This window comes from Anopheles nili, chromosome 3 (assembly GCF_943737925.1).
Source record: "Anopheles nili chromosome 3, idAnoNiliSN_F5_01, whole genome shotgun sequence".
In the NCBI taxonomy this organism is placed as follows: Eukaryota; Metazoa; Arthropoda; class Insecta; order Diptera; family Culicidae; genus Anopheles; species Anopheles nili.
In genome coordinates, this window is record NC_071292.1 from 48,317,770 (window position 1) to 48,333,977 (window position 16,208).

Sequence of the window (16,208 nt, forward strand, 5' to 3'; positions counted from 1 at the left end):
AGAGAACATACACACACACCATGTTCTGTGCTTCTTGCCCTCGGTTGCCATTTTCCCTTTGATATCATTGTGTTTATTTTCACAAAACTGAGTGTTGGCAAGCATGAGATGGCAAATTTGATGAAACAAACAGCCGGTCTGTTTTTTTTTATTACGTATTTGCTCGCGGCCGATTCGATTGCGATGGGGATTCAATACTCTGGGTGCTGGTGTTACGCTTACGGTACACAAACGCAAGCTCCAGACCGGAGAAACAGCTGTGAAAATGTGTACCATACTTCAGCTAGCAGCCTCAGTCGCATCTTTCGTCGACTTTCAATCGCTTGATAGTTGATTATTAGACTGCATGTATCGTGTAAAAAAACCGAAATGTCATACCAAGGAAACTTCAACCATGTGACAATTAGTGACATCAAAGATTGCTGCCCAGCGATGTTTACGAACGTCAAACGCCGTCTCGGAAATAGACAAAAAAACGCAACATCCGCAATAGAATTCAGCTCGTGGAGCTTCTTAAACCATTTGGTTCTTAAATTCACATAAAGAAAAAGGAAGAGTTAGCAACATCGAGATCTTCACAAGGTACTTTAAACCAGACAGTACCAGATCAGATTTCCCCTCAGCAATTTCGGATTCGAGAAAGTCGCGACGGACGGAAACGGAAGACAATAAGACTGTCACATCAGCAACGTACGCACAGCAACCAAAGAAGTTCCAAAGCACCGTCAAAGCAACTCTTCGACAAGCTGCGCAAACGGATGTTACGGCTATCGCGGGCGGAAGTTCTAAGAGTAATCACGATCGAACGCGATCGAGCATCGAACCATATCTAGAAAGAATTCCATATAAAACAATTTAAGTGACACACCAATTGTAAGGTTCAGCTAGGAAGAACGTGTTGTTCAAACCGTGGAAAATAAATAAAATTATTCTTTATCTGCACCGAACAGCCGTTTCTCCATAACTGAGGTAAACAAATAGAAAATGCGATATCTTTGGTTCGTCATTTATTCTAATCAAACCCAAAATGGCGTCTTCTTAAGTGACTTCATCTGCGCGTTTTGAAGCGCTAAATATTGCCCTCGAATCAATGCTCATCGTCTTATTCCTTTGTAGTGAACTAATTTGAAATCGTTTTGAACTAAATCTACACCAAAACACCAACCTGCTATAATATTCAGCTGATGTTTGCGGGGACCACAATGTGAACGCACAAAGTGCTAAATAATGTAGGGGAAAGTCTCTACGTTCTGAGCGCTAGACATCCCCTAATCGGACACTAATCCAGGACAATCCTTCAACGCAACGAACGCAACATTCATCTTCATGAAGAACTCGAACAAACGTAACGGCGTTCTCGTGTTCTCGTTCACCATAAACGATTGATTTGCCCCAAGCAGCTCAACGCTGTCATTAACCGCCACTTTGCCAGGGCTGGCTCCATTCGAGACGCCACGGGGTGGCCACAAAGTGCAGCCATATCTCGAGACACCGTCACCATCTTCCTCTCTCTCTCTCTCTCTCTCTCTCTCTCTCTTTCTCTCTCCCTCCATCGCATCGTTTCTTCTCCTCACCCAAGCTGCGGAAGATGTGTGTTTGTACGCGAATGTTTACCGTGTGCGCGCTTAATCGGACGTTGTGCATATTTGCACCGTGTAAATAAACATCATTTCAAGCTTCCCCTCGCGTTCGCGTGCCTTTTTTTTCTTCCTCGGCTTTTCATCTCCCACTCCTCTGACAGGCACTCCCTTGGCCACCCACCAGGGGCCGGCAATCCCTAGCTTAATCTTTCCGTCCGCTCGCCATCGTCACCGAAAGGGTTGTTGTAGGCAGGTCCAACCCCCAACCCCAGGGGGCACATTAGGATGGTGCGCGCCTTCCGTTAGCCCGTTGTTAAACAATCTAATCTTTAGCGTAAAGAAGCGAAAGCCAAAGGCAAAGCCGCCAAAAGCCAACGACTTGCGAGTGGTCCAAAAGCCGACGGCGGTAGGTTGCCCGCCGTGCGCCCTTTTTGAAGCCACACCCGGCCGGTGGGAATTGTGAATGAATTGAAACGTGTCTGGGAAAGTGGGTCCAAATATGGCTGAGTAAATCATGTAAGGTTGGTGTGCATGGTCGCAGACGTTTTCGAGCAAACCGGCGAAGTCAGCAGAAACGATGCAACTTTTCAATGCGGCCATTTTTTGCTGCAACCATGCTGGAGTGAATCGTACACTCAAACGGCCCGCGCAAAATAAGGACGAAAAAAAGTAAACCAATTGGAGAAAACTGATCGATTGGGAAAAAAATCCAAACCAACAAAGCAATGGTGGGGCGTTTTTTTAAGGGAGTAAATACGGTGAAAAAAAAAAGCATTCACAAAATCCCAGCACAATCCATACTCAAAAACTCCTCACTAAAAGCCACAAAAGCACATTCTGCAAAATAAAAATACTGGCCTCCTTCGCTTGTTCCAGCTAAATTCAGAGGCAACATGGGAAACGATAACCCTGCGGTTTCAATCAATTGAGTAATTGAACGCGAACAATCAAATAACAGCTATTGAAAGGGCAGCTAAAAAAGCGCCGAAAAAGAAGGTCAAAGTTAAGGATGCTGTTCTAGCTCACCTTTCTAATGCTACTCGTTCTGTTCCGTGAGATGCTTAAATCGCAGTTCTTTTATTGACCTACGGAGCAAAGCCGGGAAAAATAACGACCGGCAAACAATACCAACGCTGGAACAATTCGAGGGAAACCAGAGTCGCGATTTAATGTATGCAAACAAAAACCGCAAACTCTACCAACCCCTTGTGGGTGGTGTTGAGATTTTAAATTAAATCACCTACGCACTCGTCGGAGTCGCATCAACGAGCTACGCAAAGCTCAACGCAGAAACCTGTCGTCACGTACGCCTCGAAGAAACCGCGTGACGAGCTGATTAACGAACACCGGACGTCGTGTCTCAGATGACCGAAGAAGCGATACGACGCAGCAACAGCGACTTGGGCACTTCTCAACGTCGACGTTGTGTTGTCATCAGCCGGTCGGCAAAGTTTCTGCCCGAAATTGGAACCCAAGAATCCATCACGCGAGGTCGAGAGGTGTGTTCCGACATACGGCTTTTGAAAGCGAAAAATCGCGAGCCCATTCCAGGCAGATAAATTGCCAAAAAAAACCAGCAAGATCCGGCGCACCGTGGCGCAGATCGGGGCGCCTAATTAGCAAACGCACACGATTTATGGTGGTGGTGTCTCTCGTGCGCTTTAGCTAATGTTTCACAGCCCGAAGAACTGGTTTTAGCTAGGTCATTTTGCGAGTGGTTCATTTTTGATCATTTTTCTTCTCACTCGTTTTATTTGGCGCCATGCGCCCAGCCGGTGGGCTTAAAATAGCCCACCTATTCGCGCTCCATGACGCCACGATATCACGTTCTCAGTGGTGTCACAGATAAATTCATAGATTCGCATAATACCGGTTGGTGCTTGAGCTTCGGTGTGGGGTTGATAATTATGTCTTTCGATGGTAAAAATAGAACGGTAAAAAAAAAGGAAAGCGATGATCCGTTCCCACTGTATATGCTGTTGCTAATCTTCGGATCTTCCGGTCCTTTCCAGATTCACAGTGAGATTAAATTAAACTGATTAAAGGAAACTTTCACTCGCTTTCGATAGCATAAATAGCGAAAACAAAATGTTTCTCGCCACCTAACAGAAGATCCTCAGATAAATCAACGCCCGATGGAGACGCATGGTGCCTCGTACTTACATTGGTTTCCGCAAGCTCCTGGTAGTACGATTCACCACTACCACGCCGCGACCCGACGCACATGGCGCGCCTCAGCAGACTCGAGATGACGGAGCAGAGGCCGCATCGTTGCATCACGCCATCGACCGATCCTTGGCGTGAGCTGGACGACTGTAGACTGGCGGAGGAAGGATCAACGGTCGAGGGTCCACCGGACGTGGCGGCGTTGGTCGTATTGCCGGCGGAAATCGTGGACGCGATCGCACTTCCACCGCCGGTCGCGTTTTCCTGCGCCGTCGTAACCGCAAGGCGACCTTCGGACGCCGAGGTCCCGCGGGATCTCTTCGACGCGGCCACCTTGACTGCTTTTCCTGTGCCCGGGTGGTTGTGCGCGGTTCCCTCACTCACTCGCCGTCCGCACGTGCCACGTGATCGGATACTACTCGCGGATTCTACTCTCGTTGGCTCCTTAAAGGTGTGGGTGTGGAGGGAGAGATGGGTTTGCAGAACGAGGATGCAAACGGATCGAAACCCCCCAGCCTAAAGGGCTGGTTTTTGGGCTTACAGTCGGTTCGTAGCGCGCGGTTTGCTCATGATGATGGAAAACCTAACAAGACCCTCTACCCTACGATACGCAAGTGCCACGCCATTGACACTGCATTCGAGCTTTATCTCGCTGGAAGCTTTCCTTTTCGCGGTGTCATCGAAGGAGAAGAGAGACAAAAAAAATGCTACGAGACACCTTTTAAGACCACCTTCGAATTAGAGATAGAGATATGGACAAAATGGACGCAGTCAGTTCGCACCACACCGAGACTTTGCCGCTCGATTACAGCGTGCTTTTTCCGCGAGCATAATCAGAAAAAGCTCACTTGGCGGAAGCGAATTTGGTGCACCACAAAAACGGATTCAGACAAATCGGATAGAACAAAAAAAAACCGAAACACGACCGCGACACTCGCTTACACACTTTTCTTTCGCTTTTTCCTTTACGAGCACTGTCACACAAAACACGCACACACACGCGCACACCACGGATGTAACATATTGCACACTTTCGGTTTTATGCAACGACGCGCCTCTCGAAGCGAGGGAAATTATTACTATTTTTTTTTGCTTTTTGAACACTTACACTTTGGCGACACTGTTGCTTCTTGCTAGCACCGCACTTACACTCGCTCAAGCACGCACATGCACGGTTCGCAAGCCTGGCGCAAACGAGGAGGAACAATTTGTAGCACCTGGTTACGTTTTTTTTTTTGATTCACCTTCTACTCCTGCACCTGCAGTGGGCGATGGAAATGGGAGAAAACCATTTTAATTTGTGCACACCCCACTTGAAGGTGACTTAATTTTGTACACAAAAAGAGTCCACACTATGTGGTGCTTTGTGTTGCAGGACGAGTTTTTTGTTTTTATCCATCTGCTTTAGTTGAGCCACTTTCTGTCACACACGCACCCGAATGTCTTATGTCCAACTTTGCCGATCGAAGCAGTGCTTGGTAGCGCCTTAAAATCTCAATCACTATTTGCAACGTTGACAGCCGCATAGAAAACGAAACCCATGGTCCAACATTCCACCACGTACACGAAGCTAAACGAGAATCAACTCGTGCAACAAGCTGACAAACTTCAAATCTCGGAACGCAATCTTCAGCTGAACGTTTGCGTTGAACCGAAGCCCGAGTGAGAGAGAGAGAAGAAGTGAGTGATGGAGCAAGGGGAAGAGACAGAAAGAAGCCAACATGTATGCTCTTGTGCGGACACATGTAAACGAGAAAGGTAAAAAGCAAACTCGCCCCATTCGCCCTCATGACAGTCCAACGAAAGCTGTCACTCACCTGTTCACCTTCGAAGATGGCAAACATGGTGGTGATGGCGCAGAAGGGGGCATCGAACGCACGCGTGAGCGATAGAGAGAGAGAGAGAGAGAACGACACCAAAAACCAACAAATCTCCAACTACCGAGTGGCACTTCACCTGCACACGGTGTGGCCGAGTGTGGCATTCCGCGTCAATTTCGTAAAATTAACACGTTCACCTAACGAGCCCGACGGGATGAAACCTTCCCAATGGGGAGAGAGAGAGAGAGTGATGGCTGTGTGCCGTTGCCAAAGTGACAGACCACCCCCTGGGTTTAGGGGGATGGTGGTCATCGACGCTGCTTTTACACCCGCACACACACACACACACACACACACACACACACACACACGCACTCCGGCCACCCAAGGGTGGTGGGGGGTGGGAGTAAGGGTGGCTCGATTGAGACGTAAGATGGCATCTTCACACACACGGGGCCCGGAACGCTCAAGGTCGCGATCGTTGGGGCTGTTTGATCGCGAGCGCCACACAACAACACACCAAAAGCCATTGCTTAAGGGATTTTAGGGTGCTCTTTTTGGCATTACAAGCGGAATACTTTGGGTTCTGAAGGTTAACATGGTCCCGAGTAAAAACACGCACTTCATCGTCTAAATTTTAATGTTGCTCACCAGTTCATTGCCTCATAGGGTTTGCTAAACATTGATGATAATCTATAATAAAATTTACGGCAACATTTTATGAGCCTCTAAATCTGTTAGATATCCCTCATTAGAGCGTATTGAAAGATCTTTCTGGATGCGGTGGCATTTACATTATCAACCGATGAAGTAATTGATTAATTATCCAAAGAAAAAAACACATTGATCATAAATACTTTCCCACAATCAATCATCTATGCGCAAATATTCAGCGCAACGTAGTATCGTAAACGGAAGGAGAGCGAAAACAAAAATGTCGCGGAAAGTAAATAAAGCTTAATTTCGCTTCCGAATGCTAATATTAACATTCGGAAACATTGCCCTACTCTTCCTGTTCTCCACAATGTTGCGCGCTTTGCTGAGTTCGATAACGAATAACTCCACCGGGAGCTGCGTTCGAAGTTTTACGAACCAATCCGCCATTGCCTTTTATTTGCCATCCAAAAATGCCTCTTCCCTTTGACAAACGTCAAACATCATTCTGTCGGAGTACGGCCACGGTTTTTGTCTTCTTTTTGTTTCTCTGACAGGGCTCAAACTTTGCCGACAAGCCGTGTTAGTTTGGCGGCACGTGTAAGCTAAACCAAGGCCTGGACACTACGTCGAACAGCGGGTCCTGTTGCCAAATAGACACCTCTGCTTGAAGTAGTCAACTTGAAATTAGACGCTTTTTACACCGCGCCAAAGACTCGCCAACCTAATGAACGATGCCCGAACGGGTGTGGTGTGAAACCTGCTCGCAATTGTCCACCAAACCTGGCCAAATGCCAAGCAAATTTCCCATCCCCCAGCGCCACAAAACATCTGCACAGATTTCCCGGCCCAAACGCAAAAGCCAACCAATCTCATCAAAAATGACACAACGCATTTTTGACACCAGCTGTGACGAGACGCGAACGGCAAACTTTATTTTTCCATCCAAATTTCCCGCTGTCAGATTGGGCCCCAAATTCCCCTGCTCGCAGGATATCAACCGATTTTTCCCACCCTAAGAAAGAAAGCCGGCATCAAGCACAACTGCTGGCACGTTCTAGAAGACGAACGGAACGCAAAATGAAACGAGAGCGAAAGTGCAACCTTGGGGACGCGCTTGTGGGGCTCAAACGTGTGGCAAACATTTTCCCAACGGATTGCCCAGCTGGAAAATGGTCGGTTCACACGCACAACACCACCCACAGCCAGCATTGGGGGCTTTGCATTTCCACCAACGTTGGTGGCACGCACAAAACGGTACAATACGTTGGCCCTGGGAAAGCTTCAGTCGGCCGGAAAACTCTTCCCACCATTCAGCGGGCGCTGGAACGGAGATGCCTTTCGAGAGAAAGTTTTCAAAATCAATTAAATCTTTTGCGAACGGCGCGCGCGATCCTTCACTCTCCCGGTTGTGGCTCAAAGCTCATGATTATTAATGTTGCTTTTACTGACGGGTCTGACGGTGGTGGAAAAAAGCTGAGGAGATGAACGCATCTCGCTTCTCTGCGCCTTTCCACGCCCTTTCGCGGCCGGGTTTTTCCGGAAGAGATGTGTACGATCCGATCCGGCTCAGGCATCGGGAATAGCTTGGCCGAATAAAAGGGGTTTTGAAATTAATTCTAATGAAGTCACCAGCGCGCTGGCATTAGCCGACGCGTTCGGTGTGGTGTTGAGGACAACAACAGGAAAAAAACGCACACGCACTGAGCGAATTTTCTTTTGCTTTTATGTTCGTTTATGGTCGCCAAGTTGAGACACACCAGGATGCGATTGTAATATGCCGAAAAATGGAAAGTAATTAAGGTTGGATTTTATTTTGTTTTGTGACCCCAAGTCGCATACATTACGTAGCGTTGTGTTCATGAAATATTAAATTTAATCTCAAATCCAGCCTCCTGGCAGTTCTGTGATAATAATTGCTTTGATTCCGGATGACCCCGGTGAAAATTGGTGAAAATGCGATATGTTTCATCATTTGGATGTGAAATTTGCAAGAAGCAGAATATCGATCATATTGTGTTTGCAAAAATTAGTCCATCGTCTCTCTCTCTTTCTCCAACGAAAAGAAAAAACAATATGGCAACTACAATACGCTGCCGATAGCGCCCAAATCCGGATTATGGGCTATTGAGTTGCTCGTCAATACAGATTTGCACCGAATTATCCATTTCCCTTTACCCGCAACATAGATACGGGCAGCTTTCGAACCTTTTTTTTTTCAAACAAAATAACAGAACCTATTGTGGTTCGTAAAACGTAAACGTAAAATAATAACACTCCCAAAAATCGCATGCAAAAAAACAAGCGCAGATGAAAAGCGCCGATCGGCAAACATAACGCTTGCCGCCGTCTGAACAACAGCATTTGGTGGGGAGAAAAGCTGGCAAGGCGGCTTCCAGATTTCACTGGCTCATTTTCTTCGCACTTTTCACCATCCACACGCTGTTAGCTGATCAAAACAGCGGGACCTTGGGGAGTGGTTCTTACACACAAATTTACACCATCGGAACAGCATTGGGGCTGCAAATTTCGTAAACCGAACCTTTGCCCGGGGATCGAACGGCGAACGAATCCTGCCGCTGGCAGACAAAACACACCAGATGGGAATGGAGGCGCATAACGGGGTGAAAAATCAGCGCATTTTCCCGGCTAACACGCTCGGCCCGGAGGCGCGACATCCACCATCAAAACACATCGATCGATTCCAACACCACGACACTCGGACAAGCGCCACCGAGGCAGCGAAAGTGTGTAAGTGGGTCGGGGAAAGCAAAAAGGGGAGATGAAAACAAATAAACAAACATTCAAACCCCGATGAGCGCCTCACACCCGGCCGGAAGAAGACACGTCTCGCTCCGTCTCGAGTTTTCCATTTTTCACGATGACGTTCTATTAAATTTTTCATAAAAACGCTATAAATTCTTGTTTCTCTCCCGCTTTTGCACCTAGTTTTTCCTGCACCATTGAAGCTCGTCTCCTCTCCGGCGACCCACTTTGGAGTGGTTTTTTTCCGGGGCGGTAAAGGAACCGTGTTTTAAAACACCAAAATATCGAACCAAAAAAAAGGAGGGCACTCCAACGTTCATTAGCATTTTGCAGTTCTCCTGGGAGGGGGGGGGGGGGGCGAAGGCTTGGAGAGGATCAAGGGCGATGAGGAGGAGAGAGGGCGGAATTTGGTGCACATCCTGCTGGGTTAGCCGCTCTCGAGGTACGTGACGAAAGAAGGCGGCTTGAGCCTAACATTCTAGATTTGTGCTATTTTTCGCCATTTTGTTTCATTCCATCCTGTGCTTCCATTTCTCCGGGGAGGAAGAAAAAACACCCCAAAAACGCTCCACGGGCGGGGTAGTACTTTTTAAATTCATATTAGATTCCTCTCCACATCCTTGGCCCACTTTCTTCTTCATCCCTTTCTATCTCTCTCTCTCACACATACTTCCATCTTCCATTGGTTTTCCCACGGTGTTTTGCGTCATCATTTTCCCACCTATCCCGTCGAATCCCCCATGCGCACCACGGCGCAGAAACCAGCTGTCTGATTTTTCTTCATTATCCGTTTCATCCTCGCTCTCGCTCTCACTCTCGCTGCATATTTTTCGTTTCTGCCCAACCTCGCCGGGGTTGTATTTTCGGCACGAAACGTGAAGGTAACCGTGTTTCTCATGCACAACACAACGAGACCAACGACCAAGAAGAAGCGAGAGAGAGGGAGAGAAAAAAAATCACTCCCGAAAAACCAAATCGATACGCGACGAAATTCGCCAATGACGTATTCGTTCTGCCACGGGAGACACTTTACGCGTCCCATTTGCGTCCCACGGTCAGTTCCGGTCACCGGACCTCGACTGTCACCGTGACATTTAAAGTCTCCGGTACCGTTTGACCGTGGATTTCCTTCCCAGCGCACATTTTTCCGTCTTCCTCCATCTTGGGTGGTGTGCAGGAAAAACAAAACGGCCAGTTTCCTTTTTGCCTAACGACACTGAGACAGCGACATGCAACGAAACGGGCGCTTGTACACCCCGGACGACACACGGGCGGAAGCCGATGATTTATGCCACATTTATGTTCTCCAGTGTAGCGCATATAAAGGGGGGGGGGGGCACGATGTATGTGTTCCGTATATTGCATCCTGCAAAACCTATGCCAATGCGGTTCGGCAAGAAAAATCACACCCCTTCAACGCTGGTTGACGGGTGAGGCTATTTTGAACGACACTTTACGATGCACTAAATGCGGATGTCCTTTTTTTCGCGCATGTTTCGGTGTTTGTCAAAAGCAGAGAGTCGAGCCTCTGCAGCTAGCTCCCGTGTTACGTCATACACGAACGACGCGAGATGGTGGTGTTGTTCGTTCGATAAAATGAACATTCAATCCGTGTTCGAAAGGTGACGACGCTGGCGGCCACATTTCCACGAGGATAACGGGGGTGCGAATAAATTCAATCTTGCCGCACAATGCTTTCGTCATCGAAACCACGCGGAAGGACGCATCTTGTGTCGTCATAAGGGGGAGCGCAGTCGTTTTTTTGTTGCCGAGCTTTTCCGAGCGTTTTCCAAAGTCCCGCAGCCGACGCGAAAGGGGTGCCCTTGCGTTCGCGAACTTCCGCCTTCCAGGACCTTTCACTTCCGGTCGCGCCAATCGTGCCTGTGTGCGTCATCGGTCGGGATGGCGGAGTGCTGGGTGATTTTCCGCGTCCGTGAAATAGGAGAAGAACCGAAGAGGCGGAGGACGTTCGGGCGCACATACGAATTTAATTTTCTTTAATTAACCCAACCGAGTTCGCTATTTGTTGCGGTGCTGCGTGTGGGAGGGAAACGAGAGCCCCGAAGGGAAGGAGACAAGGTTGCGAGGGGTTAAAGGTCACTTGAAAAGCTTTATGGAGCGCACGAGGGGAGAATCGAAGGAAGCGAGAGGGTTGTAAATGTAAAGGGATTGTCCAACCAGCGAAGGGAAATGGCATTTTCCCTTTTTACACGCGGGCTCCATTCGAGCCCTTCGAATCCTTCGAGTCCTTCGTCTGTCTGCTGGTGTTGGTGGGGCACCAAAGGGACAGGGAAAAATAATCCGACCTGCGGTGGAACGCTGTTCCCTCGCGTCTCGTGTGGAAAATGCGCCCTACGGGAAAGCAAATGATTGGCAAACGAGGGGGCAATTTCACTACACAACGTTAAAAAAACACACAATTCGTGAAAATGAGACATTACGCGTGTTAAAAAAACACCGAAATGAAAACATGCCCTTCACAAATGTATTGCGTGGAAAATCTATTTACGAAAGAAAATCACATTTCTTGTTCGGTGCGTGGCGTTTTATCAGATTTTTTTTTCGTTTTTTTTTTTCTGTAACTGCAAAATAGCCAGAGAAGCTTCCCATACACCCAGCCAATAGCCGTAGCCATGGTAACCTATTGACGGCAAAAGGATCTCTCACCATCATTCGTTCCATTTTCTCACTCACTTTCTCTCTCACGCGTCTGGGGGTCTCTCTCTCTCTCTCTCTGATGAGTTTCTACATTTTACTGTTCTACTCACTACATGTGGCGCGAGAGGAGCAATTTTCCCCATTTTCCGACTCTCTTCTTATCAACTGGAGCGTGTTTATTTGGTGCTCTAGCATAGAACCACAAAAAAACGCATGCAAAGCTCGGGAGCTCCTTTTGCTCACGCTTGTTTTTCTCTCGGTGGGAAAATGCTTCCTAAACATGCTCTCACTCGCTCTCAACTCTCCGGGACTTGGTGGGTTTCACATTCTCAGCACTATTCTTAACCAGTCCCGGGGCAATCCAGCTTGGTTTCGTGCTTATCTATTGTTCAATTTTTTATTTTGTTCTGTTTGTTTCCCACAACATGGGCATAATGGCCCCATTTTTTTTGTCTGTTGCACATTTATCCCTTTATATTTATACTCTCGGGAAATGGGGCTGGTAAATCACGGTGCACGCACACATACGCTCACAACAGGGAGGACACAACTCGTTGGTAAATTCAACAATCCAGCCGAACCCGTCACACGACCCCGTAAATTTTCCTGTCACCCTAGCACGGCCGGAAAAACTCCCGTGTGCCACGACGAACGACGTGGAACGAGGAAAAATCTATTTTAAGTGCACTGAACCGAGCCGCGTTTCGTTTACAGGGTGCTTTCGCAACGCGACGCGAATACATGCATGATGGAATTGTGGGGGGCGCGCAAAGCTGACGATCATTAAAATTCGAAATATTTTGTCCAAACACCCTCGTCTGAAAGGGGGTGGGGTGGGGGGGGGAGAGGAAAATTGTGAAAAATGTTTGCGCCGACCGGGTACGGACGGAACAGTAGAAGAAAATGTAGAAAACGACCACGGCGGCATACGCGCTGTGCTTGTGTGTTGGTCCCGGTCCGGGGAAATTGCACGAAAAAGAAAAACCCTCCAGCAGCTCTAGCACCAAAACGCGCCGAGAAACCAGGGAAACATTCGCTCTCTCTCTCTCTCACACTTTCTCACTCTCCGGTGGTCGCTCGCTCTCACACTGCACCTGCTCACGCAATTTCTCACGCACGCCATTTGCTCACTTCTTTTGCTCTGGCGCTCTCACTGTCGACTAACCGGATTATACCCGTCGTCTGCAGATTTTTTTTTCATGCCGCTGCTGCGCACACATCCGCTCTCTGTCACACGCACGCCCTGGAACGGTGTCTTCCCTTTCTCTCTCGCCCACGTGTGTGTTTGAACGTAGCGCCAGGGCCTCCGGAAGGCTCCACAACGAACTGCTTTCTCTCGATAAACCTGCAACAGCAGCAGCAGCGCCTTCATCTCAATCAATCCCATCCAACCATATCTATCACATCACGAGGGTTCACGGCTCACGATAAGGCAACAGCCCGCAAAAAGAGAAAGAGAGAGAGAGCGAGAGTGAGAGACAATCGGCTGGGCTCAGCAGCAGCAGCATCAGCAGCAGCAGTACCAGGTTCTGTTCACAGCACACAACCGGGAAAGTGGAACGGACGACCACGAGAAACCGAAAGGGGTGGGAAAAACTGAACGGAAAACTTGATTTCCCACCCACCGGATGGCGTGGTTTGGCATTCTTTCATTCCCAAAAAAATCGGGAGAGCGATTGGTTCGAACCCATCCCTAAAGCTCACACCGAATCCAACCACAGCAGGCGTCGTTCCGTTCTGCACGAGATTCCAGCATCCATTACGCCCGGGAACACGAGCAAGCACGTCTTGTGCGAGCACACACAGCCACACATTTGTTTTTTTTTTTTTGCTTTTCGCACAACTGTCAAACGAACGCCAGAATCCAACGCGCAGCAACACGCACGCACGCACGCACGCACCGGAGGGCTACTTGCACACGGTCACGGGAGGACAACAAAAACACACACCTTTGACATTTTGCTTCCATCCTCCATTTGCACCACCACCACCCACTTGCACCCCGCGTTCCCTCCCACGAGACACACGAAGATCACACGCAGAAAATTGAGCGATCTCGGCGGTAAAAATCGATTACTAGCAATCTGCTGAAGGCCACCAACACAATTTACGGACCCAAGTGCTCTCTCATCTCGAAGGCTCCTCCGGGGCGTGTGTGTGTGTGTGTGCGCTGTTCTTTTTGCTGCGTGCAACGCTCGTTTTAAAGTACGTCGACGGGGTGTGCGTTGTTTTCTGAGCGAACAAGCCGTGGGGGGTTACGGGGTTTTTTTTGCTATTTTCTCCATCATCTTCTTCGAGAGATGGGGTGGGCCTTTCCAGGCTAGTGCATCCTGCTTGCTGATTGGGGACGGCTGAGGCGGCAGGACGGCCTTTTATTGCACACTGCCTCCAACAAATGCACACACTTGGCTCGGTGGTCTCACACACAACACTGTACGAAACCGAAACCTGAAGACCCGTCAAACTCCACGCGATTTGGGGGCTCGATTCCCAGGTGGTGCCTTTTGCCAATATCCGCCCCAAAGTGTTAGTTACCTGTCCAAGTGAACGGTAGCACCCAACCAAGATTGGACCGGTTTTTAGCACAGCCACAAGACACATTCGTTTGAGTTATGGCTCCCCTAGAGCTGCTCAGCTCGCACCGCACAAGACCGGGAGCCCTGAAATTATCACGCGACCTGAGATGACTTTTGACACGAGACGCACGCACACGCACACACATGTACACACGCACGCACTGCTCGGTGGTGTGACAGATGGGCGGCAAACGGTGGCAGACGACTTACATTCCCGTTCGAATTTTGCGCTACCGATTGCGAATAGCGCAACAACACCGCACTAAAAAAACGCACGGACTCTGGCCCTGTGTGCTGGGTTTTCGTTCCACTTTCTGCACTATCCAGAGACGTCAAACGCACGCAGCCAGTCCCAGTGGTTGTGCACGCAGCACAGGGCACGGAGATGCATTCGTTTGCGCTATCGGTTTTCGCTTTTGTTTTGTTCCCTTGTTCTCTCCCCATGCAGCCGACGTTTGACGTTTCGTCGCACTGGGCACAACACACGCGCTTTTGTTTTTCTTTTTCCGCCGTTTGCCTTTTGACAATTCGCAACACCGCACAGGCACCCGTTCCGCAAGAGTTCCAGTTCCAGGTGCACCTTACACGAAGAAGAAGAAGAAAAAAAGCCAACTCCCGCAAAGCCGTTCCTTGGGGGCACGTTGTGGCGCTTACTTAGAGTGCCGTTTGGCGGTGATTAGCGTTCGTGTTTTGGTTTCTTTTATTTTTTGTGCTATTTTGCTATGCTTCTAATTCCTTCCACAGTCGTGCCTGCTGGGCTGGACATTTGGTCGCGGTTTCGAACGCGCGCGCACACACCTTTTCTCGACGGCGAAGACGAAGCAAAGATACTGACGGCTGGCCCCATTGAACATTCTGTCCGCTTCGAAACTCAAAATCCCTTGATCGCACGAAGCTGTTCGACGCACACGAAGCCCACTTCGTGCAGCAGTGAGTTTGTGAGCGCCACCTTGCGCCTCCTTCTCACTTAATGTGACAGCTTGAGTGGTTGCCCAATCAGCAAGTGAATAAAAAAAAACTACCAGGCCAAACGCCTCAACAAACAGCACGGACAGGTTTGCACCTAAGCTATGTGTGAAATAAGTCTCACTAAAAGCCAGCATTGAAACAAAAACGGGCTTCAAATGTTGGATAGGAAAAATAATAAACAAATAAAATATGGAGCCCACTTTTGAGGTTTGAAACAACCCTGGTTAGAAACGCCAAAATATATGAGACTACCAACGCAAATCACAGTGTGTCGAATCAGAGACATAAAATATGCATATTGCAAATATTTATTTATCTAAAAATGTGAAACACAACGAAGCATAGGATACATAATTAATTAATTATGAGAAACTTAATTTATAGCGATATTTTGAAATTAAAGTTAAGGTCGTTAAAGATTTAATGACTATTAGCTTGTGAAGGAATCAATCACAATAGTTTCAATCATTTAAAAAAGTTGATTAAAAATTCGATAAAATCAAAATATCGTTTGCCGAGCTAAACCTTTTAATCTATTAACGTTTAACCTCGTTCTGTAAAAAAAAATTACCTTCTGTTTACAACTATACCCAATGTGCAGAGATACGTGAGTGAAATGAAGTGAGTGGGTGATACTTTTTATCTTTTGCAATATGTTCGGGGCAAATAACACTCATTCTCACCCGCCCCATTTCACGCACACAATATAACCATACAGCTCACAGTTTACCCTCTCTCTCTCTCTCTCTCTCTCGCTCTTTCTTTCTATCTCTCTCTTTTTCGCTAACTCGAAGCATTCTTTCTCACTCCAAAAGCCGAGCACGCTTAGAAACGCTGAACTTGCCATCATAAACTCACAGACGCGTGTTCTCTTCACCATTTTTGCTACACAGTTTTTCCTCCCACGACCCCCCTGTTCTGGCTCGAGCACTCGGTCCCTGAAGCTGCTCAGAAGCTTTCTTTTTCCCGGTCTCGCCAAGTTTCCCATGCAATGCACTTTTTCTCACTCTCAGCGGGTT

At 48.1% G+C, this 16,208-nt stretch overlaps 1 protein-coding gene and 1 long non-coding RNA gene across 2 annotated transcripts in view; both read right to left on the reverse strand.

The window, feature by feature from the left end:
* LOC128724475 (uncharacterized) overlaps window positions 1-16,208 on the reverse strand; it is a 137,633-nt gene that overhangs the window by 100,703 nt on the left and 20,722 nt on the right. The gene's annotated exons all lie outside the window — the stretch shown is intronic.
* Window positions 4,798-15,031, reverse strand: LOC128726676 (uncharacterized). Its single transcript, XR_008410825.1, has 2 exons — window positions 14,875-15,031; window positions 4,798-5,005 (listed from the first exon to the last, which is right to left on the reverse strand). It is a non-coding gene; the product is annotated as an uncharacterized LOC128726676 (long non-coding RNA).